Consider the following 6,513-nt stretch of genomic DNA (forward strand, 5'->3'; position numbering starts at 1 on the left):
AAATTTATTACAGGGATAAATTAAAAAAAGTACAAAGGCGCACGCCCTCTGCGTTATGAATTTGCATTTACATAATGTGCGCGCGATTATACTCGGACAAAATAATTTTACATTTTGAAATTTACATACCTAGTTTATTGATAATAAATATATTATAATAATATATTTTAGATAAAAACATAACAGTTTTATTTTATCTTATTTATTAATTTAATCTGATCTGCAGCTATTGAAAATGAAATGCATGCATCTAAAGTGGGAACGCTCGTTACTGAGCGTTCACACTGCGACGGCACCGTCACAATTTTATTGCTTTTGACGTGAATATTTGACTTCTGAGAAGCGTTAATTGTTTTTTCGCCCTTCTATTGAACAAAATTTAGTTTGAACATACTTTATCCGATACTCTCATATTAGAAGTACGTATTAATATCGGTAAAAATATCTTTCATATTTTTAAAACATTGGGTAATGTGCAAGTGCAGATAAGCTATAGAGCGATATACAAAATGCATTAGCTCTCTGTACATCTTCAGCTTATTTTCTTCTGAGATATGAGTTGCCTTAGACTTGCCCTAATGAAAGTTCTAGAACTATAATTAGTCTTAGAACTTTCATTGTGCATGTTAGATTTGGTCAATTTGTGTTGGTTAGGTTTGTGTTTGAACTGAAAATAGACGTTTCGCAACCATTACATTGAGTTTCATAGACATTTGCATATAATTTTACTAGCGCAGTTAAATTATATTTTCACTAGTAAAAATATATCTCTATTGATGAAAATGTATTTGGAAGTTAAAAAGGGGATAAATTACTCAATCTACCCCATCCCAAATGACGTCCCTGAAGTAGTGATATCTGTATATCAGCGCTATATATAAAACAATTACTAATTCGTATCTCTCAGACACGATATAAACATATAGGATTTGAATCCAGGTATTTTGGGTATAAGTCACTGACTTATAACACTGATCTATTGTGCTGTTTATGTATATTAAATGTTGAATAAACATTTTGTATAAAGGTCATCATGATTACGATGATCAAATTTGTAACTAATAAATATGAGCCTAATGCGTTACAACGGGGTAAACATTTGATGAAGCTTCATTATCTTTAAGTGTATTCTAGATGAAATAAATTAAAAAATCGAAATGCAAATATTGCATATAATATAATATGACACCAATATTTTATGAACTTTTGAAGCCAAGATTTACAATAATTAGATTTAATATTGTTAACAATATCAGTAATATATTTTGTATTTTTACGTATTTATTAGTCTTAATCTATTAAATTGTAACCATTCATTATGTTGTATTAAAATATCACAATTTTACACTTGAAATGGTTAGAAATCATTTTCATGTACTATATTTAAACTTATACTAGTAAAAGTATACACAATATCAAAGTGAAATTAATATTTTAATATACAAAAAAACACGGGTAGTATTGCCAATGAATAAAAATAATTGCATGCATTAGCGTCAATTAAATTTGATAGCCGCGTACCATTCGCCCGGTAATCCTGGATTATCCTTATCCACCCCTATTCAAATTTTTTTGCAACGCATCCCCTATTTTTCATAGCAAACGCTAATCCAGCGGCTTTATTGAAATGAAGTCCTTAAGCGCAAGTAAAATAATTAAGCCTGCCTACTGGTTCTTCCTCATAGCAAATGTTTGTAAAGGAGTAGACGCTTTTACGGCGTCTAGTGCACATTAAAATTCGTTTGTTGACTTTTTTACACTAATAAAATCAGGAATAACTCATTTTATGACACATTAAAAACAAACACACCGCTCCGGCGGATGCTTTCTGTGTAAACATTCGCGAAGACTGTCCGCCTGCGCTCATGATCATCTTCCTTCTTAGTTTGTGTTCATTAGTCAGCGTGTATTTATTTTTAATTGCTCATGATTATTGTATCCATTCATAATAAAAGGAACAAAAAATCACATGTGCGTGAAGTGTATGAATAACAAAAATATCCACTCTTCACTTTGAGTGTCCTCGTGAACAAACCATTCGTAATGGCAGCCAAATCAGCGCGTGTGTTATTGACAAATTTGAAGTGATTCGACAATAGTACAATACGTTTTTATGTTTGGATATAACACAATACGTTTCGCATACATCAGAAATAGGGTTGATAACGTTTTAATTTTTTGGAAATTATTTACTATATTACATACATTAGAATTCAATGTATAGGATTATTTATTTACGAATTAAAGCTTCATCACACAATTCGGTAAGGCAAATAGAAGGGCGTTCCATCTTTGGGAAACGCAGCACTTGCTACTTATTTACAGAAAGCTTTGTGAATGTGTCGTTCCAAATCCGCATTGTGTTTTGTAGTATTTCAATAATTGATTCTTGTATTTGTAGTAGTAAATTAAATGTATCGGACGAAAGGCGCTCCGAACCTAAGTAAATTTGCTATAAATATTATGCTCCGTATATATATGTATATTATGGGATGCTCTAAAACTCTAAAATGTTCTAAAACTACATAATAGCATAATCAAATATGTATAGCAGAAGCGCCTATGCTTTTAACCTGCGCTTTGAGGTATGGCGCCTTATTATTTACTGTTCACATATACCTTTCAATATTTATTTTTATTTAATAAGTTTTAAGCATCTATTGACAAAATATGTTTCAATTACTTTTTTTAGTTTCAAGTCTCAAATATTTCATATAGGAGAAGACGAAATATTAATTTTAAAATATATTGTTTGTACAAAATTCAGTTTATGTATTAAATATTTACATATACATATAATAGAAAATAACAATTTAGCAAATAATAGTAATATAATCATGTTTTTTCGATTTTAGAGACGCGAATTCTTTCTGATAAATTGTTAAATGGATATTAATGCTAGACTACTTAGGTTTTCTCAAGATATCGTAGATCAGAAATAATTTTTATTTAACTTGAGTTTTGAAAAAAAAATTTCGCTAGTGGCAACGGAAATTGGCAGTGTTAAATTTTTTTTTGTAAGCTTTGTGAAGGATTGATCGATGATGAGGAACCAGGGAAAATTTTCCGGTATGACTTAAATAACTAGGTACCATCTTTTTGACATTGTTTTGTCTGACTGGAATTTTACATCTAGCTCCATACAATATTTCTTTAAGGTAGCATTATCCAATTCTTTAAAATTATACAAAAAAAGATTCATTTTTATTTGCTAATTCAAACATTTGATTAAGGGAATTGCTCATGTGATCTAAAATCGTAAAAAAATGATCTTAAATTGCTGCTTTTGTGATTTGGTTTCGTAGAAAAAGTGACTTGGCTTTTTAATTGGGTGAATTATAGGAAATTCAGGCTGTGTTAATTTTCTCAGCCTCTAACGTCATCGCTAGTGAATATATTGAAACATTCATCATTTCTTATTTGCATTATATAAATTTAGAATAGTTTAAAGGCACTGACGCATTCGAATAAGCTTTGGGTTTTGAAGCATTTTACTTACAATATCAACCATTGAAAGCAAATCATGCCAAATATATTTGGAACATAAAAATTTGAAAGAAGATGAATGAGACATATTTTTTGTTGAGAATAGGGAAGAAATAGATTTTTAATAAATATTTGTAATTTGTAATGTAATTTGAAGATCAGATGATAATAAAAATATTATTTTGGGATATTCCCACAGCTGTTATTTTTATCGCGCAAAGAATACAATACTCGATTAAAATGAGAAAAGCTATTTTAATTTAATACTCTTAGCTATAAAAGTAACGTAATCAACTACGGACCGATCATTTGCTTCTGTCCTAAGATTTTTTTTAAATACATACACATATTTTTATAAGCTCGTATATTATGTAATGTATTTGACCTTGCACAATTTTAATTAGTCGTTAATATATTCATCCGTGAAATTCTGTAAATACATAAAAACTTAAACTGAGACGATCGATCGAAAATATAAATATATAGTATTAACAATTTATGATCTCCTAGATACGAGTTCATTTGGAATTCGATCCCAGGTCTTTCTAGACTTACACCACTGGCCTGTAATGCTGGTTATAATTCATTGCATATACGCGCATTGTTGATTTCACTGCTATGGGTTGTGTGGTATAAACCCTTCGATTAATGATATTTTATTGATGAATAAAGCAACATTGGATATGTCTAAAAATAATACATTATTCCGTAATCAATTCGCTGGTTACAGAACGTAATGTAAAAAATAAAGCCATTTTTATCAACTGTTATTCCTCAGATTATTTAATTGAAACAAGTTTATATAATAATTCGCTACTTCGTAATGAATTATATATGTTTAAAAACTCTATAAAAGGATCAAAAGATTTTATAAAATTGATTTAAAGTGTCACTGATTAATATCTACTGTACTTCTGTGTGAAATATTTTACTTGCAATATTGCATTAGGCGATTGCTTAATAAAGATCATTTATCTTATTTATGATTTTTATCATATATTTTTTATTGTAAAATAGTGTTTCTTAGCAAGCAAAAACATCAAGTTTAATTTCTTGGTAAAGATTAATTTGTTCATTTGAAAAATAATGACTTCATGTATGTAAATATTAAATAACGGAGGAAATGGATACATAAAGATCATCAAGAAAATCTGATCAAATAAGATTTTCATTCATAAAAGGCTCTGTTTTAGGTTTCTTTGCGTGTCACTAGTCTTCTTCAAAAGCATGTCATTGGTTCGCAATCTCTGATAGTTACATTTGATAGTTAAATTGAGTTCAAAACTTTCTATAATACTAACTTTTTAACAACTATAAAAAAGTAAATCAAAAGTAATTACAGAACAATGTTATTTTTTTATAATGTTACCATTTCTGTTAAAGAGCGTTCTAAAAAGCCGTTGAATTAATAATAACTTTTTTGACCAAATGACTATATTTATAGAACTGAAATGTATTATATTTTATTTTTTTATTATACTACTAGATACATTGTGCTCTTTCCAATTGAATCGAAATAAAAAAGCTTCCGCCATGACAGCTTTGCTAACGATTCGCTGCGCATCGCTTTGGAGTGTGCCATTCATCTTAATTTCGCATCTGAAAAAAACTCAAATCCGACATTTTCGAGATTGGTCCCCCCTAGTTGGCCTTTGTATTCGGCACAATGATTCCACGGGGAATCTGATATTTCCATAACACGTCATTATTATAGCTACGTTGTTATTGATATACGCTAGTTGAACATATTACTACACATTTCGAGTTTTTACTCTAGTGGGGCGGCAAACTCCACTGAAAGGACACAGAGGCGATTCGTGGCACAATAAAACTTTTATAAAAATCCGCGTTTATAACTAATATTTTGTATTAAATTAAAATTAAAGTCAGAGGTCAGCTACATTTTTTTTTAATATAACAAATAATAATAAAAAATCGTTTAATTATGTAAAAAATCATGCATTAGGTTGCTTAGTAAAAAGTAATATAAAATTTAACACAAAATATTATTTGGTTAGTTTTTCGCCGCCCTTGCTGCTTGTGCCTCCATCGTGGGGTCTCCACTTAGCATTATACGCTGAATGAGATATTTGATATTTCCCTGATGCTATGTTTGATAACATTGAGAGCTGACGATACGCCTTTTTTGTCAAACGTGTAAATTATCCCCTCTGCGCGGACGCCAGTGGTCGCTAACCAATGGGAGACCATTTTACGAATCCCCGGTGTCCACGCTCTTCTCCCCATCGTCGAATTAACATAATGTATTCGCATAAAAATAGAATTCGGGTATATTTGTTATTGTCAGGGAATTTCAATTGGACTCGTTGGCTCCTGTTTGTGTGCCAAATGAAACGCCATTTTGAATTTACTCCCATCTACATACATAAATTGTAAACGATGAATAGCAAATTTTATTTAACGAGGAGTTTTTAATATATTTCTGTAACTAATAATTACTACTTAAAAAAGTACTCAATAATCAAAATTATCCACTTTTATATTTTATATCCTCTTTTAAGCATATGTTTCGAATCTGACCAATGAAGAAATTAGAACTTATGTTTACTGTAAAATGAAAGGATTTTTACATTATTTATGCTGTTTTTTTTCGTAAAATAGTTATGGAATTATAAAAAAAAAATTCCATTTATTTGTTTTTATTTAAATTGTCTAAAAAAAGTTTCCCTTAAATTATAACTACTTCTTATTTTTTTATTATATTTTAATAAAATAATACAATAATTGTATTATTTGAATACCATATAGTACAAAAAGAAAAGGTTAGTAAGTAGTTATAATTTCAGGGAGAAATTTTGTTTATAGGTAGAATTTAAAAAAATCATATTTTTTATAGTTTGTAGTTATAATTTCAGGGAGAATTTGTTTTAAATGGTGTTCTTTTAATTTTTTATACAATAACAATAAATTAAGACTTCATTAGTATGTTCGCAATTTTTAAAGTTGTTATCGATAAAAAAATTACATTTCTGCCTTATTCTTAAATTCAATGACTACCTTATTTTG

The sequence above is a fragment of the Plectrocnemia conspersa genome, unplaced genomic scaffold (assembly GCF_051122295.1).
Source record: "Plectrocnemia conspersa isolate PC_06_02 unplaced genomic scaffold, ASM5112229v1 ptg000004l, whole genome shotgun sequence".
In the NCBI taxonomy this organism is placed as follows: Eukaryota; Metazoa; Arthropoda; class Insecta; order Trichoptera; family Polycentropodidae; genus Plectrocnemia; species Plectrocnemia conspersa.